At 46.5% G+C, this 26,186-nt stretch overlaps 17 non-coding genes and 2 pseudogenes across 17 annotated transcripts; all 19 read right to left on the reverse strand.

Moving 5' to 3' along the window:
* Window positions 1-1,937: 1,937 nt before the first annotated feature.
* LOC141226334 (U2 spliceosomal RNA) lies at window positions 1,938-2,015 on the reverse strand (annotated as a pseudogene).
* Window positions 2,016-3,135: 1,120 nt separating this feature from the next.
* LOC141226167 (U2 spliceosomal RNA) lies at window positions 3,136-3,326 on the reverse strand. The gene has a single exon (XR_012293393.1). It is a non-coding gene; the product is annotated as a U2 spliceosomal RNA (small nuclear RNA).
* A 1,119-nt stretch (window positions 3,327-4,445) lies between these two features.
* LOC141226256 (U2 spliceosomal RNA) lies at window positions 4,446-4,638 on the reverse strand. Its single transcript, XR_012293470.1, has one exon. It is a non-coding gene; the product is annotated as a U2 spliceosomal RNA (small nuclear RNA).
* Window positions 4,639-5,698: 1,060 nt separating this feature from the next.
* LOC141226398 (U2 spliceosomal RNA) lies at window positions 5,699-5,769 on the reverse strand (annotated as a pseudogene).
* Window positions 5,770-6,884: 1,115 nt separating this feature from the next.
* On the reverse strand, window positions 6,885-7,075 carry LOC141226579 (U2 spliceosomal RNA). The gene has a single exon (XR_012293706.1). It is a non-coding gene; the product is annotated as a U2 spliceosomal RNA (small nuclear RNA).
* A 1,120-nt stretch (window positions 7,076-8,195) lies between these two features.
* LOC141226580 (U2 spliceosomal RNA) lies at window positions 8,196-8,386 on the reverse strand. Its single transcript, XR_012293707.1, has one exon. It is a non-coding gene; the product is annotated as a U2 spliceosomal RNA (small nuclear RNA).
* Window positions 8,387-9,506: 1,120 nt separating this feature from the next.
* LOC141226581 (U2 spliceosomal RNA) lies at window positions 9,507-9,697 on the reverse strand. The gene has a single exon (XR_012293708.1). It is a non-coding gene; the product is annotated as a U2 spliceosomal RNA (small nuclear RNA).
* Window positions 9,698-10,817: 1,120 nt separating this feature from the next.
* On the reverse strand, window positions 10,818-11,008 carry LOC141226582 (U2 spliceosomal RNA). Its single transcript, XR_012293709.1, has one exon. It is a non-coding gene; the product is annotated as a U2 spliceosomal RNA (small nuclear RNA).
* Window positions 11,009-12,128: 1,120 nt separating this feature from the next.
* On the reverse strand, window positions 12,129-12,319 carry LOC141226168 (U2 spliceosomal RNA). Its single transcript, XR_012293394.1, has one exon. It is a non-coding gene; the product is annotated as a U2 spliceosomal RNA (small nuclear RNA).
* A 1,119-nt stretch (window positions 12,320-13,438) lies between these two features.
* LOC141226583 (U2 spliceosomal RNA) lies at window positions 13,439-13,629 on the reverse strand. The gene has a single exon (XR_012293710.1). It is a non-coding gene; the product is annotated as a U2 spliceosomal RNA (small nuclear RNA).
* Window positions 13,630-14,749: 1,120 nt separating this feature from the next.
* On the reverse strand, window positions 14,750-14,940 carry LOC141226584 (U2 spliceosomal RNA). The gene has a single exon (XR_012293711.1). It is a non-coding gene; the product is annotated as a U2 spliceosomal RNA (small nuclear RNA).
* Window positions 14,941-16,058: 1,118 nt separating this feature from the next.
* Window positions 16,059-16,249, reverse strand: LOC141225998 (U2 spliceosomal RNA). Its single transcript, XR_012293228.1, has one exon. It is a non-coding gene; the product is annotated as a U2 spliceosomal RNA (small nuclear RNA).
* A 1,122-nt stretch (window positions 16,250-17,371) lies between these two features.
* On the reverse strand, window positions 17,372-17,562 carry LOC141226000 (U2 spliceosomal RNA). Its single transcript, XR_012293230.1, has one exon. It is a non-coding gene; the product is annotated as a U2 spliceosomal RNA (small nuclear RNA).
* A 1,123-nt stretch (window positions 17,563-18,685) lies between these two features.
* LOC141226585 (U2 spliceosomal RNA) lies at window positions 18,686-18,876 on the reverse strand. Its single transcript, XR_012293712.1, has one exon. It is a non-coding gene; the product is annotated as a U2 spliceosomal RNA (small nuclear RNA).
* Window positions 18,877-19,994: 1,118 nt separating this feature from the next.
* On the reverse strand, window positions 19,995-20,185 carry LOC141226586 (U2 spliceosomal RNA). Its single transcript, XR_012293713.1, has one exon. It is a non-coding gene; the product is annotated as a U2 spliceosomal RNA (small nuclear RNA).
* A 1,120-nt stretch (window positions 20,186-21,305) lies between these two features.
* Window positions 21,306-21,496, reverse strand: LOC141226588 (U2 spliceosomal RNA). Its single transcript, XR_012293715.1, has one exon. It is a non-coding gene; the product is annotated as a U2 spliceosomal RNA (small nuclear RNA).
* A 1,122-nt stretch (window positions 21,497-22,618) lies between these two features.
* On the reverse strand, window positions 22,619-22,809 carry LOC141226012 (U2 spliceosomal RNA). Its single transcript, XR_012293242.1, has one exon. It is a non-coding gene; the product is annotated as a U2 spliceosomal RNA (small nuclear RNA).
* Window positions 22,810-23,930: 1,121 nt separating this feature from the next.
* LOC141226589 (U2 spliceosomal RNA) lies at window positions 23,931-24,121 on the reverse strand. The gene has a single exon (XR_012293716.1). It is a non-coding gene; the product is annotated as a U2 spliceosomal RNA (small nuclear RNA).
* Window positions 24,122-25,241: 1,120 nt separating this feature from the next.
* LOC141226590 (U2 spliceosomal RNA) lies at window positions 25,242-25,432 on the reverse strand. The gene has a single exon (XR_012293717.1). It is a non-coding gene; the product is annotated as a U2 spliceosomal RNA (small nuclear RNA).
* Window positions 25,433-26,186: the final 754 nt, after the last annotated feature.

Consider the following 26,186-nt stretch of genomic DNA (forward strand, 5'->3'; position numbering starts at 1 on the left):
AATGGAAAATAAGTTATTATTAGCCATCATGTAGGGAAAAAAGAAAAAGTTAGCGCAGGCAATACACCTTAGTTACCACTCCGGTCGGGTGGTCCCTCGTCGGTGTTGACTGCTGGTGACGGGATCACCAGCAGGCCCTCTTCCTCCATCTGGTCAAGCAGCGCGGCCTCGATCTCGGCGACCACCAGTTCCTCCTCTTCTGGCTCGGCCACCAGGGTCTCAACCATGTGCTCCATCTCTTCTGGCTCAGGGAGGGTATCCTCCTTTTCGCCTACGAAATCCAGAATCTTCTTTTTGGAGGATTCAGTAGCAGGGCTGTCCTCCACCTTCCTCTTTCCCCGGGTTGGAACTGGGGAGACAAGAAGGGGAAAATCCTCCTCGGAATAGATAGCGGCAGGTGGAGGAAAGGTTAATTCCACCACTACCATGGTCTGAGGAGGGAGAGTGGCTGCCGGGGCAGGGGAAAGGACACCTGCTGAGGAGTAGGGGAAGGAGGAAGAGGAAGTGGAATCCTCAGCAGGGGTGGCCGGGGTGGGGGGGATTGGACGGGGGTGGCAGGGGGAGGGATCGAGAGAGGGGTGACAGAACTCTTACCCTCCTTTGACTTTTTCTTCTGCTTCGGAGCTGCTGGGACCGTCGCTGGGGCTTTGGCCACCGACTCCTTGACCGCTTTGGCCTTGGTCGTCTCGGCCTTGGCCGCTGGGGCCTTGGTCGTCGCGTCCTTGACCTTCACAGGCCTGGTCGTCGGGGCCTTGTCCTCCGGAGCTGGGGTCGTCGCAACCACCGATGCCCAGGATCTCTCACGCTTGGGGCAATCCTTGTACAGATGAGCCGCCAGCCCACACAGGTTGCAGGACGTCTTCTTCGGGCAGTCCTTCGAGCTGTGTCCCGTCACTCGACAAATCCTGCAGGCATCCTCCTTGCAGTCCTTCATCTCGTGGCCGTTCTTGCCACATCTCCTGCAGTTCCGCGGCATGTCCGGGTAATAGATGAGGCCGTAGGAGTTGCCCAGGGAGAATGTCGGGGGCAGGTGCCGAAGTCCGTCTGAGTACGCCAGGTCCCTGTGAAGTCTAACAGTCACCGACCACTTACCTGTCCAGAAGCCGAGTCCATTCAGGATGTGAGAGGGTTCCTTCACAACCAAACAGAAGCGTCTCAGGAAGGTACAGATGTCTTGGCCTGGGGTGTGCGGGTTGCGCATGGAGACCGTGATCCTCCTTTCGTCCCTCTGGATAGGGCAGCTACCTGTAAAGGCAGAGAAAGAATTATCCGATCCTTTTGCGCTTACCATTTCCCAGAACCTCCTGCAGGTGTTCACAGTGGCGAAGGTGACGAAGAAGATCCCCGTCAAGAAGGTCTGGATGCTGAGGGTGTCCGACCTGGAGAAGCCTCGATCCAGCAGCATCTTCTGGCAGAACACGTCCGAGGACATGTCCGGCACCCTCCCATCCACTTCCTTCAGCTTCAGGGCCACCGTCTGCCGCATCCATGGCTCCAGGGCTGGAGCTTCGTGGCGGGGCTTCTGGGGTCCCTTCTGCTGGCCAGTCGTGGAGGCAGAGTCCTTGGGGTCAGAATCGGCTCCTGGCTGAGCCCTCCTGGCTGTCCCCTGCTCCAGGCTCTTCTTTTCGGCCTTCCTCGCTGCGCTTGCCATGGCTTTCCTCCTGCAGTTACTTCTTGGAGCTGGATCTGGAGCTCTTGCCGAAATGGGTGGAGCTATGCAGATTCTTCTCCCGTCGTGTTCTGGACAAATTCCCCGAAAGGTCTTTGTCTCGATGATTTTCTTACTCAAAGATTCCACAGGACAGCCCGATTCTTCTCCGAGTCTTCGTCTTCTTCTGGATTCTTTAGAGCTTCTTCCTCCCACCGATATCCGCCTTCCTTCTCCGATGTCAGCTGCGCTCCGAAGCTCTTCTCCTTCCGAGTTCGATCGCTCTCGTCAAGTGTAGATCGTAGCTCTTGTGTTCTTAAAAGAACAGATACTACACTTGATCTTAGCCAAAAGGCCGAGAAGCGATAACCAGAATTGGTTTCCGACTACGGTGCCACCCAAGGATTCTGAAAAGTCCATTTGTGGAGATGGCCACCTGGACTCCCGTTAAGAAGACATGCTGTCAACCTCTAGATCCCTCACATGCCTGCACTTTTCGGCTTGCTGCTGCTGCAATCCACGCGTTTTAGATCTGCATAACTCCACCTCTTTTAGCACAGTACCCTCAACCCCCGGCTGTTCCCACCCGCCTCAACACCGTTGGAAGGGAGGAGAACCAATTAAGGCGGGGGGGGGGTGGAACGAGCAGCTGTCTACCCTTAGCAGGAGGGTTGCTGATTAATTACCTCTCCTGCTGCTGCTGCTGCTGGCTGTCCAGCAGCAGACTGAAGGTGGCTGCTGCTGTGCGCAGGTATATAAAGGCTCAGAGCCTATTATGACACGCGCAGCCAGCGTTCCATTGCCACATTCCGTCTACTGCAGGCGGGATACCTGGATGGCTGAATGTCACTGAGAAGCTCACAGAGACCGCCATAAGCAACAGTTTAAAAGAATGCCACAGACTAATCAACCAAACTTTTTGGGTTGGTTTCTCTTTTATAGTCTGCAGGCATTAAATGAAAGAAGTCAGTGTTCCAGCAGAGGGAGACAACGTTTCAGAAAAGGCATTGTAGCAAACCAAAAAAGAAATTTTAAGCGCAGCAGAGTAACCAGCTCACATACCTGTTAGCTCAGGTGAGTTTAAAAGGCTGCTGTTGATAACAAGGGCATTTGCTAAATAGATGGTGTGTGTGCAACAATATACTGAAAGGTCAATTATATTGTGCAGCTTATCTCACCACCTGTAGTTATTTAGGTGAAAGCTCCAAAATGCTTGCCTAATATGTCTGTTTATCCAAAAGGAAGTATAGAGGGAGAGCTAGATAGATAGCATTGCATTACATTACATTACATGGCAATGCAATGCACAGTTGCTGAAGTTGAACCAAAATGAGCTTGTCATCTGGCTTCTGCAACTTTTAACATGAAAAATCCAATGAGGAGAAGAAAAGCAAAGCCAAAGAGTCCATCCCAAAATCCGAAAAACAAGCAAAATGAACAAAAAGCATTGAATTCAATTCTTTCTGATTTTAGAAACTGCATTAAAGAAGGGGTGCACCGGTCCTGGAGATACTGCAATACCAGGTCAATGCGTGGAGTGGACAGAGCAAGCTCTTTTTCCATCTCCCTGTTCTAAAAATCCATTTAATATATGGTCCCCAGATAGGGGACGTATCAGATATTAAATTGATAAGAACAGATACTACACTTGATCTTAGCCAAAAGGCCGAGAAGCGATAACCAGAATTGGTTTCCGACTACGGTGCCACCCAAGGATTCTGAAAAGTCCATTTGTGGAGATGGCCACCTGGACTCCCGTTAAGAAGACATGCTGTCAACCTCTAGATCCCTCACATGCCTGCACTTTTCGGCTTGCTGCTGCTGCAATCCACGCGTTTTAGATCTGCATAACTCCACCTCTTTTAGCACAGTACCCTCAACCCCCGGCTGTTCCCACCCGCCTCAACACCGTTGGAAGGGAGGAGAACCAATTAAGGCGGGGGGGGGTGGAACGAGCAGCTGTCTACCCTTAGCAGGAGGGTTGCTGATTAATTACCTCTCCTGCTGCTGCTGCTGCTGGCTGTCCAGCAGCAGACTGAAGGTGGCTGCTGCTGTGCGCAGGTATATAAAGGCTCAGAGCCTATTATGACACGCGCAGCCAGCGTTCCATTGCCACATTCCGTCTACTGCAGGCGGGATACCTGGATGGCTGAATGTCACTGAGAAGCTCACAGAGACCGCCATAAGCAACAGTTTAAAAGAATGCCACAGACTAATCAACCAAACTTTTTGGGTTGGTTTCTCTTTTATAGTCTGCAGGCATTAAATGAAAGAAGTCAGTGTTCCAGCAGAGGGAGACAACGTTTCAGAAAAGGCATTGTAGCAAACCAAAAAAGAAATTTTAAGCGCAGCAGAGTAACCAGCTCACATACCTGTTAGCTCAGGTGAGTTTAAAAGGCTGCTGTTGATAACAAGGGCATTTGCTAAATAGATGGTGTGTGTGCAACAATATACTGAAAGGTCAATTATATTGTGCAGCTTATCTCACCACCTGTAGTTATTTAGGTGAAAGCTCCAAAATGCTTGCCTAATATGTCTGTTTATCCAAAAGGAAGTATAGAGGGAGAGCTAGATAGATAGCATTGCATTACATTACATTACATGGCAATGCAATGCACAGTTGCTGAAGTTGAACCAAAATGAGCTTGTCATCTGGCTTCTGCAACTTTTAACATGAAAAATCCAATAAGGAGAAGAAAAGCAAAGCCAAAGAGTCCATCCCAAAATCCGACAAACAAGCAAAATGAACAAAAAGCATTGAATTCAATTCTTTCTGATTTTAGAAACTGCATTAAAGAAGGGGTGCACCGGTCCTGGAGATACTGCAATACCAGGTCAATGCGTGGAGTGGACAGAGCAAGCTCTTTTTCCATCTCCCTGTTCTAAAAATCCATTTAATATATGGTCCCCAGATAGGGGACGTATCAGATATTAAACTGATAAGAACAGATTTTTTGATTGAATATATCTTTTATTAGCACAAAAAATAAGTTAACAGACAGTGTACAGTGCCGCAGCCCAGTACACACAGAATTCTACATCATATTTACATAGCATGAGGATACGACGCACTAACTAGACACATCACACCCCTATGCTACACAAAACACTCAATCTGAAAGAAAAAGCATGTCAATCAATACAGTACGACGAACCGTGATAAGGGATGGGGATTGGGAAAAAGGGGATGGGGAGGGGAAAATCACAGGCCCGAAGGTTTATTGAAAGACAAGACACATAAGGGGAGAGGGGGAGGAGGGGTTTAGTCCTCATCCTCGTCCTCCGGACCGTCCACGATGGAATAGTCTCTGAGCAGGCTGTGGATCAGCCTGCGGCAGTCCTGGATGGACATCCTCTCCCTCCTCAAGATGAGCCGGTTCCTGGCGACCCAAACGGCATCCTTGAAGCAGTTCATAAGGCGCCAAGCCTCCTGGATGGCTCCGACGGTATGAACCCCAGGGAAGAGTCCGTAAAGCACAGAATGGTGCGATAGGCTCGCCCTGGGGACAGAGTTCCTCAGGTCGTCCTCAAGGGCAGTCAACAGGCGCTGTGCAAATCCGCAGTCCCAAAAAGTGTGCAAAGATGTTTCCTCCACGAAGGGGCACCTTGGGCAGTACCTGGTCTTGCACAGGTTCCGGGCATGCATGAATGACCGGACGGGCAGTCCGCCCTGAATCGCCATCCACGACAAGTCCTTGTGCCCGTTGGTCAGCCTGTCAGACGACACATTTGTCCACACAGTCTCCAGCGTGTCCTGGTGAAGTCCTGTGATGTTCTCCACGTCATCCTTGGCTCTGATGAGCTTGTGGATAGTTTTGGGCTTCCACAAGTCGGGCTTGAGTCCCTCCAGTTGATGTTCCCCCACAAATCGAACGACGTCTCCGTAGAACCATGGCGTCGTCCAGTTGTAGGGGAAGGAGCTGTCCCACTTGTCCCAGCCGAGTCGCCTCCAAAAAGGAAGCAGGAAGAAGCGAGACATGGACCTGCCCGCGGAGCCATTCTTGACTTGCAAAGTCCGGCGGACACAATCACACACAAAAAAGGATCGCAGGAGGGTGGGGATATCTGGAACGCCCTTCCCGATACTACACTTGATCTTAGCCAAAAGGCCGAGAAGCGATAACCAGAATTGGTTTCCGACTACGGTGCCACCCAAGGATTCTGAAAAGTCCATTTGTGGAGATGGCCACCTGGACTCCCGTTAAGAAGACATGCTGTCAACCTCTAGATCCCTCACATGCCTGCACTTTTCGGCTTGCTGCTGCTGCAATCCACGCGTTTTAGATCTGCATAACTCCACCTCTTTTAGCACAGTACCCTCAACCCCCGGCTGTTCCCACCCGCCTCAACACCGTTGGAAGGGAGGAGAACCAATTAAGGCGGGGGGGGGGGTGGAACGAGCAGCTGTCTACCCTTAGCAGGAGGGTTGCTGATTAATTACCTCTCCTGCTGCTGCTGGCTGTCCAGCAGCAGACTGAAGGTGGCTGCTGCTGTGCGCAGGTATATAAAGGCTCAGAGCCTATTATGACACGCGCAGCCAGCGTTCCATTGCCACATTCCGTCTACTGCAGGCGGGATACCTGGATGGCTGAATGTCACTGAGAAGCTCACAGAGACCGCCATAAGCAACAGTTTAAAAGAATGCCACAGACTAATCAACCAAACTTTTTGGGTTGGTTTCTCTTTTATAGTCTGCAGGCATTAAATGAAAGAAGTCAGTGTTCCAGCAGAGGGAGACAACGTTTCAGAAAAGGCATTGTAGCAAACCAAAAAAGAAATTTTAAGCGCAGCAGAGTAACCAGCTCACATACCTGTTAGCTCAGGTGAGTTTAAAAGGCTGCTGTTGATAACAAGGGCATTTGCTAAATAGATGGTGTGTGTGCAACAATATACTGAAAGGTCAATTATATTGTGCAGCTTATCTCACCACCTGTAGTTATTTAGGTGAAAGCTCCAAAATGCTTGCCTAATATGTCTGTTTATCCAAAAGGAAGTATAGAGGGAGAGCTAGATAGATAGCATTGCATTACATTACATTACATGGCAATGCAATGCACAGTTGCTGAAGTTGAACCAAAATGAGCTTGTCATCTGGCTTCTGCAACTTTTAACATGAAAAATCCAATGAGGAGAAGAAAAGCAAAGCCAAAGAGTCCATCCCAAAATCCGACAAACAAGCAAAATGAACAAAAAGCATTGAATTCAATTCTTTCTGATTTTAGAAACTGCATTAAAGAAGGGGTGCACCGGTCCTGGAGATACTGCAATACCAGGTCAATGCGTGGAGTGGACAGAGCAAGCTCTTTTTCCATCTCCCTGTTCTAAAAATCCATTTAATATATGGTCCCCAGATAGGGGACGTATCAGATATTAAACTGATAAGAACAGATACTACACTTGATCTTAGCCAAAAGGCCGAGAAGCGATAACCAGAATTGGTTTCCGACTACGGTGCCACCCAAGGATTCTGAAAAGTCCATTTGTGGAGATGGCCACCTGGACTCCCGTTAAGAAGACATGCTGTCAACCTCTAGATCCCTCACATGCCTGCACTTTTCGGCTTGCTGCTGCTGCAATCCACGCGTTTTAGATCTGCATAACTCCACCTCTTTTAGCACAGTACCCTCAACCCCCGGCTGTTCCCACCCGCCTCAACACCGTTGGAAGGGAGGAGAACCAATTAAGGCGGGGGGGGGGTGGAACGAGCAGCTGTCTACCCTTAGCAGGAGGGTTGCTGATTAATTGCCTCTCCTGCTGCTGCTGCTGCTGGCTGTCCAGCAGCAGACTGAAGGTGGCTGCTGCTGTGCGCAGGTATATAAAGGCTCAGAGCCTATTATGACACGCGCAGCCAGCGTTCCATTGCCACATTCCGTCTACTGCAGGCGGGATACCTGGATGGCTGAATGTCACTGAGAAGCTCACAGAGACCGCCATAAGCAACAGTTTAAAAGAATGCCACAGACTAATCTACCAAACTTTTTGGGTTGGTTTCTCTTTTATAGTCTGCAGGCATTAAATGAAAGAAGTCAGTGTTCCAGCAGAGGGAGACAACGTTTCAGAAAAGGCATTGTAGCAAACCAAAAAAGAAATTTTAAGCGCAGCAGAGTAACCAGCTCACATACCTGTTAGCTCAGGTGAGTTTAAAAGGCTGCTGTTGATAACAAGGGCATTTGCTAAATAGATGGTGTGTGTGCAACAATATACTGAAAGGTCAATTATATTGTGCAGCTTATCTCACCACCTGTAGTTATTTAGGTGAAAGCTCCAAAATGCTTGCCTAATATGTCTGTTTATCCAAAAGGAAGTATAGAGGGAGAGCTAGATAGATAGCATTGCATTACATTACATTACATGGCAATGCAATGCACAGTTGCTGAAGTTGAACCAAAATGAGCTTGTCATCTGGCTTCTGCAACTTTTAACATGAAAAATCCAATGAGGAGAAGAAAAGCAAAGCCAAAGAGTCCATTCCAAAATCCGACAAACAAGCAAAATGAACAAAAAGCATTGAATTCAATTCTTTCTGATTTTAGAAACTGCATTAAAGAAGGGGTGCACCGGTCCTGGAGATACTGCAATACCAGGTCAATGCGTGGAGTGGACAGAGCAAGCTCTTTTTCCATCTCCCTGTTCTAAAAATCCATTTAATATATGGTCCCCAGATAGGGGACGTATCAGATATTAAACTGATAAGAACAGATACTACACTTGATCTTAGCCAAAAGGCCGAGAAGCGATAACCAGAATTGGTTTCCGACTACGGTGCCACCCAAGGATTCTGAAAAGTCCATTTGTGGAGATGGCCACCTGGACTCCCGTTAAGAAGACATGCTGTCAACCTCTAGATCCCTCACATGCCTGCACTTTTCGGCTTGCTGCTGCTGCAATCCACGCGTTTTAGATCTGCATAACTCCACCTCTTTTAGCACAGTACCCTCAACCCCCGGCTGTTCCCACCCGCCTCAACACCGTTGGAAGGGAGGAGAACCAATTAAGGCGGGGGGGGGGTGGAATGAGCAGCTGTCTACCCTTAGCAGGAGGGTTGCTGATTAATTACCTCTACTGCTGCTGCTGCTGCTGGCTGTCCAGCAGCAGACTGAAGGTGGCTGCTGCTGTGCGCAGGTATATAAAGGCTCAGAGCCTATTATGACACGCGCAGCCAGCGTTCCATTGCCACATTCCGTCTACTGCAGGCGGGATACCTGGATGGCTGAATGTCACTGAGAAGCTCACAGAGACCGCCATAAGCAACAGTTTAAAAGAATGCCACAGACTAATCAACCAAACTTTTTGGGTTGGTTTCTCTTTTATAGTCTGCAGGCATTAAATGAAAGAAGTCAGTGCTCCAGCAGAGGGAGACAACGTTTCAGAAAAGGCATTGTAGCAAACCAAAAAAGAAATTTTAAGCGCAGCAGAGTAACCAGCTCACATACCTGTTAGCTCAGGTGAGTTTAAAAGGCTGCTGTTGATAACAAGGGCATTTGCTAAATAGATGGTGTGTGTGCAACAATATACTGAAAGGTCAATTATATTGTGCAGCTTATCTCACCACCTGTAGTTATTTAGGTGAAAGCTCCAAAATGCTTGCCTAATATGTCTGTTTATCCAAAAGGAAGTATAGAGGGAGAGCTAGATAGATAGCATTGCATTACATTACATTACATGGCAATGCAATGCACAGTTGCTGAAGTTGAACCAAAATGAGCTTGTCATCTGGCTTCTGCAACTTTTAACATGAAAAATCCAATGAGGAGAAGAAAAGCAAAGCCAAAGAGTCCATCCCAAAATCCGACAAACAAGCAAAATGAACAAAAAGCATTGAATTCAATTCTTTCTGATTTTAGAAACTGCATTAAAGAAGGGGTGCACCGGTCCTGGAGATACTGCAATACCAGGTCAATGCGTGGAGTGGACAGAGCAAGCTCTTTTTCCATCTCCCTGTTCTAAAAATCCATTTAATATATGGTCCCCAGATAGGGGACGTATCAGATATTAAACTGATAAGAACAGATACTACACTTGATCTTAGCCAAAAGGCCGAGAAGCGATAACCAGAATTGGTTTCCGACTACGGTGCCACCCAAGGATTCTGAAAAGTCCATTTGTGGAGATGGCCACCTGGACTCCCGTTAAGAAGACATGCTGTCAACCTCTAGATCCCTCACATGCCTGCACTTTTCGGCTTGCTGCTGCTGCAATCCACGCGTTTTAGATCTGCATAACTCCACCTCTTTTAGCACAGTACCCTCAACCCCCGGCTGTTCCCACCCGCCTCAACACCGTTGGAAGGGAGGAGAACCAATTAAGGCGGGGGGGGGGTGGAACGAGCAGCTGTCTACCCTTAGCAGGAGGGTTGCTGATTAATTACCTCTCCTGCTGCTGCTGCTGCTGGCTGTCCAGCAGCAGACTGAAGGTGGCTGCTGCTGTGCGCAGGTATATAAAGGCTCAGAGCCTATTATGACACGCGCAGCCAGCGTTCCATTGCCACATTCCGTCTACTGCAGGCGGGATACCTGGATGGCTGAATGTCACTGAGAAGCTCACAGAGACCGCCATAAGCAACAGTTTAAAAGAATGCCACAGACTAATCAACCAAACTTTTTGGGTTGGTTTCTCTTTTATAGTCTGCAGGCATTAAATGAAAGAAGTCAGTGTTCCAGCAGAGGGAGACAACGTTTCAGAAAAGGCATTGTAGCAAACCAAAAAAGAAATTTTAAGCGCAGCAGAGTAACCAGCTCACATACCTGTTAGCTCAGGTGAGTTTAAAAGGCTGCTGTTGATAACAAGGGCATTTGATAAATAGATGGTGTGTGTGCAACAATATACTGAAAGGTCAATTATATTGTGCAGCTTATCTCACCACCTGTAGTTATTTAGGTGAAAGCTCCAAAATGCTTGCCTAATATGTCTGTTTATCCAAAAGGAAGCATAGAGGGAGAGCTAGATAGATAGCATTGCATTACATTACATTACATGGCAATGCAATGCACAGTTGCTGAAGTTGAACCAAAATGAGCTTGTCATCTGGCTTCTGCAACTTTTAACATGAAAAATCCAATGAGGAGAAGAAAAGCAAAGCCAAAGAGTCCATCCCAAAATCCGACAAACAAGCAAAATGAACAAAAAGCATTGAATTCAATTCTTTCTGATTTTAGAAACTGCATTAAAGAAGGGGTGCACCGGTCCTGGAGATACTGCAATACCAGGTCAATGCGTGGAGTGGACAGAGCAAGCTCTTTTTCCATCTCCCTGTTCTAAAAATCCATTTAATATATGGTCCCCAGATAGGGGACGTATCAGATATTAAACTGATAAGAACAGATACTACACTTGATCTTAGCCAAAAGGCCGAGAAGCGATAACCAGAATTGGTTTCCGACTACGGTGCCACCCAAGGATTCTGAAAAGTCCATTTGTGGAGATGGCCACCTGGACTCCCGTTAAGAAGACATGCTGTCAACCTCTAGATCCCTCACATGCCTGCACTTTTCGGCTTGCTGCTGCTGCAATCCACGCGTTTTAGATCTGCATAACTCCACCTCTTTTAGCACAGTACCCTCAACCCCCGGCTGTTCCCACCCGCCTCAACACCGTTGGAAGGGAGGAGAACCAATTAAGGCGGGGGGGGGGTGGAACGAGCAGCTGTCTACCCTTAGCAGGAGGGTTGCTGATTAATTACCTCTCCTGCTGCTGCTGCTGCTGGCTGTCCAGCAGCAGACTGAAGGTGGCTGCTGCTGTGCGCAGGTATATAAAGGCTCAGAGCCTATTATGACACGCGCAGCCAGCGTTCCATTGCCACATTCCGTCTACTGCAGGCGGGATACCTGGATGGCTGAATGTCACTGAGAAGCTCACAGAGACCGCCATAAGCAACAGTTTAAAAGAATGCCACAGACTAATCAACCAAACTTTTTGGGTTGGTTTCTCTTTTATAGTCTGCAGGCATTAAATGAAAGAAGTCAGTGTTCCAGCAGAGGGAGACAACGTTTCAGAAAAGGCATTGTAGCAAACCAAAAAAGAAATTTTAAGCGCAGCAGAGTAACCAGCTCACATACCTGTTAGCTCAGGTGAGTTTAAAAGGCTGCTGTTGATAACAAGGGCATTTGCTAAATAGATGGTGTGTGTGCAACAATATACTGAAAGGTCAATTATATTGTGCAGCTTATCTCACCACCTGTAGTTATTTAGGTGAAAGCTCCAAAATGCTTGCCTAATATGTCTGTTTATCCAAAAGGAAGTATAGAGGGAGAGCTAGATAGATAGCATTGCATTACATTACATTACATGGCAATGCAATGCACAGTTGCTGAAGTTGAACCAAAATGAGCTTGTCATCTGGCTTCTGCAACTTTTAACATGAAAAATCCAATGAGGAGAAGAAAAGCAAAGCCAAAGAGTCCATCCCAAAATCCGACAAACAAGCAAAATGAACAAAAAGCATTGAATTCAATTCTTTCTGATTTTAGAAACTGCATTAAAGAAGGGGTGCACCGGTCCTGGAGATACTGCAATACCAGGTCAATGCGTGGAGTGGACAGAGCAAGCTCTTTTTCCATCTCCCTGTTCTAAAAATCCATTTAATATATGGTCCCCAGATAGGGGACGTATCAGATATTAAATTGATAAGAACAGATACTACACTTGATCTTAGCCAAAAGGCCGAGAAGCGATAACCAGAATTGGTTTCCGACTACGGTGCCACCCAAGGATTCTGAAAAGTCCATTTGTGGAGATGGCCACCTGGACTCCCGTTAAGAAGACATGCTGTCAACCTCTAGATCCCTCACATGCCTGCACTTTTCGGCTTGCTGCTGCTGCAATCCACGCGTTTTAGATCTGCATAACTCCACCTCTTTTAGCACAGTACCCTCAACCCCCGGCTGTTCCCACCCGCCTCAACACCGTTGGAAGGGAGGAGAACCAATTAAGGCGGGGGGGGGGTGGAACGAGCAGCTGTCTACCCTTAGCAGGAGGGTTGCTGATTAATTACCTCTCCTGCTGCTGCTGCTGCTGGCTGTCCAGCAGCAGACTGAAGGTGGCTGCTGCTGTGCGCAGGTATATAAAGGCTCAGAGCCTATTATGACACGCGCAGCCAGCGTTCCATTGCCACATTCCGTCTACTGCAGGCGGGATACCTGGATGGCTGAATGTCACTGAGAAGCTCACAGAGACCGCCATAAGCAACAGTTTAAAAGAATGCCACAGACTAATCAACCAAACTTTTTGGGTTGGTTTCTCTTTTATAGTCTGCAGGCATTAAATGAAAGAAGTCAGTGTTCCAGCAGAGGGAGACAACGTTTCAGAAAAGGCATTGTAGCAAACCAAAAAAGAAATTTTAAGCGCAGCAGAGTAACCAGCTCACATACCTGTTAGCTCAGGTGAGTTTAAAAGGCTGCTGTTGATAACAAGGGCATTTGCTAAATAGATGGTGTGTGTGCAACAATATACTGAAAGGTCAATTATATTGTGCAGCTTATCTCACCACCTGTAGTTATTTAGGTGAAAGCTCCAAAATGCTTGCCTAATATGTCTGTTTATCCAAAAGGAAGTATAGAGGGAGAGCTAGATAGATAGCATTGCATTACATTACATTACATGGCAATGCAATGCACAGTTGCTGAAGTTGAACCAAAATGAGCTTGTCATCTGGCTTCTGCAACTTTTAACATGAAAAATCCAATGAGGAGAAGAAAAGCAAAGCCAAAGAGTCCATCCCAAAATCCGACAAACAAGAAAATGAACAAAAAGCATTGAATTCAATTCTTTCTGATTTTAGAAACTGCATTAAAGAAGGGGTGCACCGGTCCTGGAGATACTGCAATACCAGGTCAATGCGTGGAGTGGACAGAGCAAGCTCTTTTTCCATCTCCCTGTTCTAAAAATCCATTTAATATATGGTCCCCAGATAGGGGACGTATCAGATATTAAACTGATAAGAACAGATACTACACTTGATCTTAGCCAAAAGGCCGAGAAGCGATAACCAGAATTGGTTTCCGACTACGGTGCCACCCAAGGATTCTGAAAAGTCCATTTGTGGAGATGGCCACCTGGACTCCCGTTAAGAAGACATGCTGTCAACCTCTAGATCCCTCACATGCCTGCACTTTTCGGCTTGCTGCTGCTGCAATCCACGCGTTTTAGATCTGCATAACTCCACCTCTTTTAGCACAGTACCCTCAACCCCCGGCTGTTCCCACCCGCCTCAACACCGTTGGAAGGGAGGAGAACCAATTAAGGCGGGGGGGGGGTGGAACGAGCAGCTGTCTACCCTTAGCAGGAGGGTTGCTGATTAATTACCTCTCCTGCTGCTGCTGCTGCTGGCTGTCCAGCAGCAGACTGAAGGTGGCTGCTGCTGTGCGCAGGTATATAAAGGCTCAGAGCCTATTATGACACGCGCAGCCAGCGTTCCATTGCCACATTCCGTCTACTGCAGGCGGGATACCTGGATGGCTGAATGTCACTGAGAAGCTCACAGAGACCGCCATAAGCAACAGTTTAAAAGAATGCCACAGACTAATCAACCAAACTTTTTGGGTTGGTTTCTCTTTTATAGTCTGCAGGCATTAAATGAAAGAAGTCCGTGTTCCAGCAGAGGGAGACAACGTTTCAGAAAAGGCATTGTAGCAAACCAAAAAAGAAATTTTAAGCGCAGCAGAGTAACCAGCTCACATACCTGTTAGCTCAGGTGAGTTTAAAAGGCTGCTGTTGATAACAAGGGCATTTGCTAAATAGATGGTGTGTGTGCAACAATATACTGAAAGGTCAATTATATTGTGCAGCTTATCTCACCACCTGTAGTTATTTAGGTGAAAGCTCCAAAATGCTTGCCTAATATGTCTGTTTATCCAAAAGGAAGTATAGAGGGAGAGCTAGATAGATAGCATTGCATTACATTACATTACATGGCAATGCAATGCACAGTTGCTGAAGTTGAACCAAAATGAGCTTGTCATCTGGCTTCTGCAACTTTTAACATGAAAAATCCAATGAGGAGAAGAAAAGCAAAGCCAAAGAGTCCATCCCAAAATCCGACAAACAAGCAAAATGAACAAAAAGCATTGAATTCAATTCTTTCTGATTTTAGAAACTGCATTAAAGAAGGGGTGCACCGGTCCTGGAGATACTGCAATACCAGGTCAATGCGTGGAGTGGACAGAGCAAGCTCTTTTTCCATCTCCCTGTTCTAAAAATCCATTTAATATATGGTCCCCAGATAGGGGACGTATCAGATATTAAACTGATAAGAACAGATACTACACTTGATCTTAGCCAAAAGGCCGAGAAGCGATAACCAGAATTGGTTTCCGACTACGGTGCCACCCAAGGATTCTGAAAAGTCCATTTGTGGAGATGGCCACCAGGACTACCCTTAAGAAGACATGCTGTCAACCTCTAGATCCCTCACATGCCTGCACTTTTCGGCTTGCTGCTGCTGCAATCCACGCGTTTTAGATCTGCATAACTCCACCTCTTTTAGCACAGTACCCTCAACCCCCGGCTGTTCCCACCCGCCTCAACACCGTTGGAAGGGAGGAGAACCAATTAAGGCGGGGGGGGTGGAACGAGCAGCTGTCTACCCTTAGCAGGAGGGTTGCTGATTAATTACCTCTCCTGCTGCTGCTGCTGCTGGCTGTCCAGCAGCAGACTGAAGGTGGCTGCTGCTGTGCGCAGGTATATAAAGGCTCAGAGCCTATTATGACACGCGCAGCCAGCGTTCCATTGCCACATTCCGTCTACTGCAGGCGGGATACCTGGATTGCTGAATGTCACTGAGAAGCTCACAGAGACCGCCATAAGCAACAGTTTAAAAGAATGCCACAGACTAATCAACCAAACTTTTTGGGTTGGTTTCTCTTTTATAGTCTGCAGGCATTAAATGAAAGAAGTCAGTGTTCCAGCAGAGGGAGACAACGTTTCAGAAAAGGCATTGTAGCAAACCAAAAAAGAAATTTTAAGCGCAGCAGAGTAACCAGCTCACATACCTGTTAGCTCAGGTGAGTTTAAAAGGCTGCTGTTGATAACAAGGGCATTTGCTAAATAGATGGTGTGTGTGCAACAATATACTGAAAGGTCAATTATATTGTGCAGCTTATCTCACCACCTGTAGTTATTTAGGTGAAAGCTCCAAAATGCTTGCCTAATATGTCTGTTTATCCAAAAGGAAGTATAGAGGGAGAGCTAGATAGATAGCATTGCATTACATTACATTACATGGCAATGCAATGCACAGTTGCTGAAGTTGAACCAAAATGAGCTTGTCATCTGGCTTCTGCAACTTTTAACATGAAAAATCCAATGAGGAGAAGAAAAGCAAAGCCAAAGAGTCCATCCCAAAATCCGACAAACAAGCAAAATGAACAAAAAGCATTGAATTCAATTCTTTCTGATTTTAGAAACTGCATTAAAGAAGGGGTGCACCGGTCCTGGAGATACTGCAATACCAGGTCAATGCATGGAGTGGACAGAGCAAGCTCTTTTTCCATCTCCCTGTTCTAAAAATCCATTTAATATATGGTCCCCAGATAGGGGACGTATCAGATATTAAACTGATAAGAACAGATACTACACTTGATCTTAGCCAAAAGGCCGAGAAGCGATAACCAGAATTGGTTTCCGACTACGGTGCCACCCAAGGATTCTGAAAAGTCCATTTGTGGAGATGGCCACCTGGACTCCCGTTAAGAAGACATGCTGTCAACCTCTAGATCCCTCACATGCCTGCACTTTTCGGCTTGCTGCTGCTGCAATCCACGCGTTTTAGATCTGCATAACTCCACCTCTTTTAGCACAGTACCCTCAACCCCCGGCTGTTCCCACCCGCCTCAACACCGTTGGAAGGGAGGAGAACCAATTAAGGCGGGGGGGGGGGGTGGAACGAGCAGCTGTCTACCCTTAGCAGGAGGGTTGCTGATTAATTACCTCTCCTGCTGCTGCTGCTGCTGGCTGTCCAGCAGCAGACTGAAGGTGGCTGCTGCTGTGCGCAGGTATATAAAGGCTCAGAGCCTATTATGACACGCGCAGCCAGCGTTCCATTGCCACATTCCGTCTACTGCAGGCGGGATACCTGGATGGCTGAATGTCACTGAGAAGCTCACAGAGACCGCCATAAGCAACAGTTTAAAAGAATGCCACAGACTAATCAACCAAACTTTTTGGGTTGGTTTCTCTTTTATAGTCTGCAGGCATTAAATGAAAGAAGTCAGTGTTCCAGCAGAGGGAGACAACGTTTCAGAAAAGGCATTGTAGCAAACCAAAAAAGAAATTTTAAGCGCAGCAGAGTAACCAGCTCACATACCTGTTAGCTCAGGTGAGTTTAAAAGGCTGCTGTTGATAACAAGGGCATTTGCTAAATAGATGGTGTGTGTGCAACAATATACTGAAAGGTCAATTATATTGTGCAGCTTATCTCACCACCTGTAGTTATTTAGGTGAAAGCTCCAAAATGCTTGCCTAATATGTCTGTTTATCCAAAAGGAAGTATAGAGGGAGAGCTAGATAGATAGCATTGCATTACATTACATTACATGGCAATGCAATGCACAGTTGCTGAAGTTGAACCAAAATGAGCTTGTCATCTGGCTTCTGCAACTTTTAACATGAAAAATCCAATGAGGAGAAGAAAAGCAAAGCCAAAGAGTCCATCCCAAAATCCGACAAACAAGCAAAATGAACAAAAAGCATTGAATTCAATTCTTTCTGATTTTAGAAACTGCATTAAAGAAGGGGTGCACCGGTCCTGGAGATACTGCAATACCAGGTCAATGCATGGAGTGGACAGAGCAAGCTCTTTTTCCATCTCCCTGTTCTAAAAATCCATTTAATATATGGTCCCCAGATAGGGGACGTATCAGATATTAAACTGATAAGAACAGATACTACACTTGATCTTAGCCAAAAGGCCGAGAAGCGATAACCAGAATTGGTTTCCGACTACGGTGCCACCCAAGGATTCTGAAAAGTCCATTTGTGGAGATGGCCACCTGGACTCCCGTTAAGAAGACATGCTGTCAACCTCTAGATCCCTCACATGCCTGCACTTTTCGGCTTGCTGCTGCTGCAATCCACGCGTTTTAGATCTGCATAACTCCACCTCTTTTAGCACAGTACCCTCAACCCCCGGCTGTTCCCACCCGCCTCAACACCGTTGGAAGGGAGGAGAACCAATTAAGGCGGGGGGGGGGGGGTGGAACGAGCAGCTGTCTACCCTTAGCAGGAGGGTTGCTGATTAATTACCTCTCCTGCTGCTGCTGCTGCTGGCTGTCCAGCAGCAGACTGAAGGTGGCTGCTGCTGTGCGCAGGTATATAAAGGCTCAGAGCCTATTATGACACGCGCAGCCAGCGTTCCATTGCCACATTCCGTCTACTGCAGGCGGGATACCTGGATGGCTGAATGTCACTGAGAAGCTCACAGAGACCGCCATAAGCAACAGTTTAAAAGAATGCCACAGACTAATCAACCAAACTTTTTGGGTTGGTTTCTCTTTTATAGTCTGCAGGCATTAAATGAAAGAAGTCAGTGTTCCAGCAGAGGGAGACAACGTTTCAGAAAAGGCATTGTAGCAAACCAAAAAAGAAATTTTAAGTGCAGCAGAGTAACCAGCTCACATACCTGTTAGCTCAGGTGAGTTTAAAAGGCTGCTGTTGATAACAAGGGCATTTGCTAAATAGATGGTGTGTGTGCAACAATATACTGAAAGGTCAATTATATTGTGCAGCTTATCTCACCACCTGTAGTTATTTAGGTGAAAGCTCCAAAATGCTTGCCTAATATGTCTGTTTATCCAAAAGGAAGTATAGAGGGAGAGCTAGATAGATAGCATTGCATTACATTACATTACATGGCAATGCAATGCACAGTTGCTGAAGTTGAACCAAAATGAGCTTGTCATCTGGCTTCTGCAACTTTTAACATGAAAAATCCAATGAGGAGAAGAAAAGCAAAGCCAAAGAGTCCATCCCAAAATCCGACAAACAAGCAAAATGAACAAAAAGCATTGAATTCAATTCTTTCTGATTTTAGAAACTGCATTAAAGAAGGGGTGCACCGGTCCTGGAGATACTGCAATACCAGGTCAATGCGTGGAGTGGACAGAGCAAGCTCTTTTTCCATCTCCCTGTTCTAAAAATCCATTTAATATATGGTCCCCAGATAGGGGACGTATCAGATATTAAACTGATAAGAACAGATACTACACTTGATCTTAGCCAAAAGGCCGAGAAGCGATAACCAGAATTGGTTTCCGACTACGGTGCCACCCAAGGATTCTGAAAAGTCCATTTGTGGAGATGGCCACCAGGACTACCCTTAAGAAGACATGCTGTCAACCTCTAGATCCCTCACATGCCTGCACTTTTCGGCTTGCTGCTGCTGCAATCCACGCGTTTTAGATCTGCATAACTCCACCTCTTTTAGCACAGTACCCTCAACCCCCGGCTGTTCCCACCCGCCTCAACACCGTTGGAAGGGAGGAGAACCAATTAAGGCGGGGGGGGTGGAACGAGCAGCTGTCTACCCTTAGCAGGAGGGTTGCTGATTAATTACCTCTCCTGCTGCTGCTGCTGCTGGCTGTCCAGCAGCAGACTGAAGGTGGCTGCTGCTGTGCGCAGGTATATAAAGGCTCAGAGCCTATTATGACACGCGCAGCCAGCGTTCCATTGCCACATTCCGTCTACTGCAGGCGGGATACCTGGATTGCTGAATGTCACTGAGAAGCTCACAGAGACCGCCATAAGCAACAGTTTAAAAGAATGCCACAGACTAATCAACCAAACTTTTTGGGTTGGTTTCTCTTTTATTGTCTGCAGGCATTAAATGAAAGAAGTCAGTGTTCCAGCAGAGGGAGACAACGTTTCAGAAAAGGCATTGTAGCAAACCAAAAAAGAAATTTTAAGTGCAGCAGAGTAACCAGCTCACATACCTGTTAGCTCAGGTGAGTTTAAAAGGCTGCTGTTGATAACAAGGGCATTTGCTAAATAGATGGTGTGTGTGCAACAATATACTGAAAGGTCAATTATATTGTGCAGCTTATCTCACCACCTGTAGTTATTTAGGTGAAAGCTCCAAAATGCTTGCCTAATATGTCTGTTTATCCAAAAGGAAGTATAGAGGGAGAGCTAGATAGATAGCATTGCATTACATTACATTACATGGCAATGCAATGCACAGTTGCTGAAGTTGAACCAAAATGAGCTTGTCATCTGGCTTCTGCAACTTTTAACATGAAAAATCCAATGAGGAGAAGAAAAGCAAAGCCAAAGAGTCCATCCCAAAATCCGACAAACCAGCAAAATGAACAAAAAGCATTGAATTCAATTCTTTCTGATTTTAGAAACTGCATTAAAGAAGGGGTGCACCGGTCCTGGAGATACTGCAATACCAGGTCAATGCGTGGAGTGGACAGAGCAAGCTCTTTTTCCATCTCCCTGTTCTAAAAATCCATTTAATATATGGTCCCCAGATAGGGGACGTATCAGATATTAAACTGATAAGAACAGATACTACACTTGATCTTAGCCAAAAGGCCGAGAAGCGATAACCAGAATTGGTTTCCGACTACGGTGCCACCCAAGGATTCTGAAAAGTCCATTTGTGGAGATGGCCACCTGGACTCCCGTTAAGAAGACATGCTGTCAACCTCTAGATCCCTCACATGCCTGCACTTTTCGGCTTGCTGCTGCTGCAATCCACGCGTTTTAGATCTGCATAACTCCACCTCTTTTAGCACAGTACCCTCAACCCCCGGCTGTTCCCACCCGCCTCAACACCGTTGGAAGGGAGGAGAACCAATTAAGGCGGGGGGGGGGTGGAACGTGCAGCTGTCTACCCTTAGCAGGAGGGTTGCTGATTAATTACCTCTCCTGCTGCTGCTGCTGCTGGCTGTCCAGCAGCAGACTGAAGGTGGCTGCTGCTGTGCGCAGGTATATAAAGGCTCAGAGCCTATTATGACACGCGCAGCCAGCGTTCCATTGCCACATTCCGTCTACTGCAGGCGGGATACCTGGATGGCTGAATGTCACTGAGAAGCTCACAGAGACCGCCATAAGCAACAGTTTAAAAGAATGCCACAGACTAATCAACCAAACTTTTTGGGTTGGTTTCTCTTTTATAGTCTGCAGGCATTAAATGAAAGAAGTCAGTGTTCCAGCAGAGGGAGACAACGTTTCAGAAAAGGCATTGTAGCAAACCAAAAAAGAAATTTTAAGCGCAGCAGAGTAACCAGCTCACATACCTGTTAGCTCAGGTGAGTTTAAAAGGCTGCTGTTGATAACAAGGGCATTTGCTAAATAGATGGTGTGTGTGCAACAATATACTGAAAGGTCAATTATATTGTGCAGCTTATCTCACCACCTGTAGTTATTTAGGTGAAAGCTCCAAAATGCTTGCCTAATATGTCTGTTTATCCAAAAGGAAGTATAGAGGGAGAGCTAGATAGATAGCATTGCATTACATTACATTACATGGCAATGCAATGCACAGTTGCTGAAGTTGAACCAAAATGAGCTTGTCATCTGGCTTCTGCAACTTTTAACATGAAAAATCCAATGAGGAGAAGAAAAGCAAAGCCAAAGAGTCCATCCCAAAATCCGACAAACAAGCAAAATGAACAAAAAGCATTGAATTCAATTCTTTCTGATTTTAGAAACTGCATTAAAGAAGGGGTGCACCGGTCCTGGAGATACTGCAATACCAGGTCAATGCGTGGAGTGGACAGAGCAAGCTCTTTTTCCATCTCCCTGTTCTAAAAATCCATTTAATATATGGTCCCCAGATAGGGGACGTATCAGATATTAAACTGATAAGAACAGATACTACACTTGATCTTAGCCAAAAGGCCGAGAAGCGATAACCAGAATTGGTTTCCGACTACGGTGCCACCCAAGGATTCTGAAAAGTCCATTTGTGGAGATGGCCACCTTGACTCCCGTTAAGAAGACATGCTGTCAACCTCTAGATCCCTCACATGCCTGCACTTTTCGGCTTGCTGCTGCTGCAATCCACGCGTTTTAGATCTGCATAACTCCACCTCTTTTAGCACAGTACCCTCAACCCCCGGCTGTTCCCACCCGCCTCAACACCGTTGGAAGGGAGGAGAACCAATTAAGGCGGGGGGGGGGGGTGGAACGAGCAGCTGTCTACCCTTAGCAGGAGGGTTGCTGATTAATTACCTCTCCTGCTGCTGCTGCTGCTGGCTGTCCAGCAGCAGACTGAAGGTGGCTGCTGCTGTGCGCAGGTATATAAAGGCTCAGAGCCTATTATGACACGCGCAGCCAGCGTTCCATTGCCACATTCCGTCTACTGCAGGCGGGATACCTGGATGGCTGAATGTCACTGAGAAGCTCACAGAGACCGCCATAAGCAACAGTTTAAAAGAATGCCACAGACTAATCAACCAAACTTTTTGGGTTGGTTTCTCTTTTATAGTCTGCAGGCATTAAATGAAAGAAGTCAGTGTTCCAGCAGAGAGAGACAACGTTTCAGAAAAGGCATTGTAGCAAACCAAAAAAGAAATTTTAAGCGCAGCAGAGTAACCAGCTCACATACCTGTTAGCTCAGGTGAGTTTAAAAGGCTGCTGTTGATAACAAGGGCATTTGCTAAATAGATGGTGTGTGTGCAACAATATACTGAAAGGTCAATTATATTGTGCAGCTTATCTCACCACCTGTAGTTATTTAGGTGAAAGCTCCAAAATGCTTGCCTAATATGTCTGTTTATCCAAAAGGAAGTATAGAGGGAGAGCTAGATAGATAGCATTGCATTACATTACATTACATGGCAATGCAATGCACAGTTGCTGAAGTTGAACCAAAATGAGCTTGTCATCTGGCTTCTGCAACTTTTAACATGAAAAATCCAATGAGGAGAAGAAAAGCAAAGCCAAAGAGTCCATCCCAAAATCCGACAAACAAGCAAAATGAACAAAAAGCATTGAATTCAATTCTTTCTGATTTTAGAAACTGCATTAAAGAAGGGGTGCACCGGTCCTGGAGATACTGCAATACCAGGTCAATGCGTGGAGTGGACAGAGCAAGCTCTTTTTCCATCTCCCTGTTCTAAAAATCCATTTAATATATGGTCCCCAGATAGGGGACGTATCAGATATTAAACTGATAAGAACAGATACTACACTTGATCTTAGCCAAAAGGCCGAGAAGCAATAACCAGAATTGGTTTCCGACTACGGTGCCACCCAAGGATTCTGAAAAGTCCATTTGTGGAGATGGCCACCTGGACTCCCGTTAAGAAGACATGCTGTCAACCTCTAGATCCCTCACATGCCTGCACTTTTCGGCTTGCTGCTGCTGCAATCCACGCGTTTTAGATCTGCATAACTCCACCTCTTTTAGCACAGTACCCTCAACCCCCGGCTGTTCCCACCCGCCTCAACACCGTTGGAAGGGAGGAGAACCAATTAAGGCGGGGGGGGGGGTGGAACGAGCAGCTGTCTACCCTTAGCAGGAGGGTTGCTGATTAATTACCTCTCCTGCTGCTGCTGCTGCTGGCTGTCCAGCAGCAGACTGAAGGTGGCTGCTGCTGTGCGCAGGTATATAAAGGCTCAGAGCCTATTATGACACGCGCAGCCAGCGTTCCATTGCCACATTCCGTCTACTGCAGGCGGGATACCTGGATGGCTGAATGTCACTGAGAAGCTCACAGAGACCGCCATAAGCAACAGTTTAAAAGAATGCCACAGACTAATCAATCAAACTTTTTGGGTTGGTTTCTCTTTTATTGTCTGCAGGCATTAAATGAAAGAAGTCAGTGTTCCAGCAGAGGGAGACAACGTTTCAGAAAAGGCATTGTAGCAAACCAAAAAAGAAATTTTAAGCGCAGCAGAGTAACCAGCTCACATACCTGTTAGCTCAGGTGAGTTTAAAAGGCTGCTGTTGATAACAAGGGCATTTGCTAAATAGATGGTGTGTGTGCAACAATATACTGAAAGGTCAATTATATTGTGCAGCTTATCTCACCACCTGTAGTTATTTAGGTGAAAGCTCCAAAATGCTTGCCTAATATGTCTGTTTATCCAAAAGGAAGTATAGAGGGAGAGCTAGATAGATAGCATTGCATTACATTACATTACATGGCAATGCAATGCACAGTTGCTGAAGTTGAACCAAAATGAGCTTGTCATCTGGCTTCTGCAACTTTTAACATGAAAAATCCAATGAGGAGAAGAAAAGCAAAGCCAAAGAGTCCATCCCAAAATCCGACAAACAAGCAAAATGAACAAAAAGCATTGAATTCAATTCTTTCTGATTTTAGAAACTGCATTAAAGAAGGGGTGCACCGGTCCTGGAGATACTGCAATACCAGGTCAATGCGTGGAGTGGACAGAGCAAGCTCTTTTTCCATCTCCCTGTTCTAAAAATCCATTTAATATATGGTCCCCAGATAGGGGACGTATCAGATATTAAACTGATAAGAACAGATACTACACTTGATCTTAGCCAAAAGGCCGAGAAGCGATAACCAGAATTGGTTTCCGACTACGGTGCCACCCAAGGATTCTGAAAAGTCCATTTGTGGAGATGGCCACCTGGACTCCCGTTAAGAAGACATGCTGTCAACCTCTAGATCCCTCACATGCCTGCACTTTTCGGCTTGCTGCTGCTGCAATCCACGCGTTTTAGATCTGCATAACTCCACCTCTTTTAGCACAGTACCCTCAACCCCCGGCTGTTCCCACCCGCCTCAACACCGTTGGAAGGGAGGAGAACCAATTAAGGCGGGGGGGGGGTGGAACGAGCAGCTGTCTACCCTTAGCAGGAGGGTTGCTGATTTATTACCTCTCCTGCTGCTGCTGCTGCTGGCTGTCCAGCAGCAGACTGAAGGTGGCTGCTGCTGTGCGCAGGTATATAAAGGCTCGGAGCCTATTATGACACGCGCAGCCAGCGTTCCATTGCCACATTCCGTCTACTGCAGACGGGATACCTGGATGGCTGAATGTCACTGAGAAGCTCACAGAGACCGCCATAAGCAACAGTTTAAAAGAATGCCACAGACTAATCAACCAAACTTTTTGGGTTGGTTTCTCTTTTATAGTCTGCAGGCATTAAATGAAAGAAGTCAGTGTTCCAGCAGAGGGAGACAACGTTTCAGAAAAGGCATTGTAGCAAACCAAAAAAGAAATTTTAAGCGCAGCAGAGTAACCAGCTCACATACCTGTTAGCTCAGGTGAGTTTAAAAGGCTGCTGTTGATAACAAGGGCATTTGCTAAATAGATGGTGTGTGTGCAACAATATACTGAAAGGTCAATTATATTGTGCAGCTTATCTCACCACCTGTAGTTATTTAGGTGAAAGCTCCAAAATGCTTGCCTAATATGTCTGTTTATCCAAAAGGAAGTATAGAGGGAGAGCTAGATAGATAGCATTGCATTACATTACATTACATGGCAATGCAATGCACAGTTGCTGAAGTTGAACCAAAATGAGCTTGTCATCTGGCTTCTGCAACTTTTAACATGAAAAATCCAATGAGGAGAAGAAAAGCAAAGCCAAAGAGTCCATCCCAAAATCCGACAAACAAGCAAAATGAACAAAAAGCATTGAATTCAATTCTTTCTGATTTTAGAAACTGCATTAAAGAAGGGGTGCACCGGTCCTGGAGATACTGCAATACCAGGTCAATGCGTGGAGTGGACAGAGCAAGCTCTTTTTCCATCTCCCTGTTCTAAAAATCCATTTAATATATGGTCCCCAGATAGGGGACGTATCAGATATTAAACTGATAAGAACAGATACTACACTTGATCTTAGCCAAAAGGCCGAGAAGCGATAACCAGAATTGGTTTCCGACTACGGTGCCACCCAAGGATTCTGAAAAGTCCATTTGTGGAGATGGCCACCTGGACTCCCGTTAAGAAGACATGCTGTCAACCTCTAGATCCCTCACATGCCTGCACTTTTCGGCTTGCTGCTGCTGCAATCCACGCGTTTTAGATCTGCATAACTCCACCTCTTTTAGCACAGTACCCTCAACCCCCGGCTGTCCCCACCCGCCTCAACACCGTTGGAAGGGAGGAGAACCAATTAAGGCGGGGGGGGGGGTGGAACGAGCAGCTGTCTACCCTTAGCAGGAGGGTTGCTGATTAATTACCTCTCCTGCTGCTGCTGCTGCTGGCTGTCCAGCAGCAGACTGAAGGTGGCTGCTGCTGTGCGCAGGTATATAAAGGCTCAGAGCCTATTATGACACGCGCAGCCAGCGTTCCATTGCCACATTCCGTCTACTGCAGGCGGGATACCTGGATGGCTGAATGTCACTGAGAAGCTCACAGAGACCGCCATAAGCAACAGTTTAAAAGAATGCCACAGACTAATCAACCAAACTTTTTGGGTTGGTTTCTCTTTTATAGTCTGCAGGCATTAAATGAAAGAAGTCAGTGTTCCAGCAGAGGGAGACAACGTTTCAGAAAAGGCATTGTAGCAAACCAAAAAAGAAATTTTAAGCGCAGCAGAGTAACCAGCTCACATACCTGTTAGCTCAGGTGAGTTTAAAAGGCTGCTGTTGATAACAAGGGCATTTGCTAAATA

Source organism: Phyllobates terribilis, unplaced genomic scaffold (assembly GCF_046119375.1).
Source record: "Phyllobates terribilis strain yellow unplaced genomic scaffold, ASM4611937v1 Scaffold_414__1_contigs__length_1644244, whole genome shotgun sequence".
NCBI classification, from domain to species: Eukaryota; Metazoa; Chordata; class Amphibia; order Anura; family Dendrobatidae; genus Phyllobates; species Phyllobates terribilis.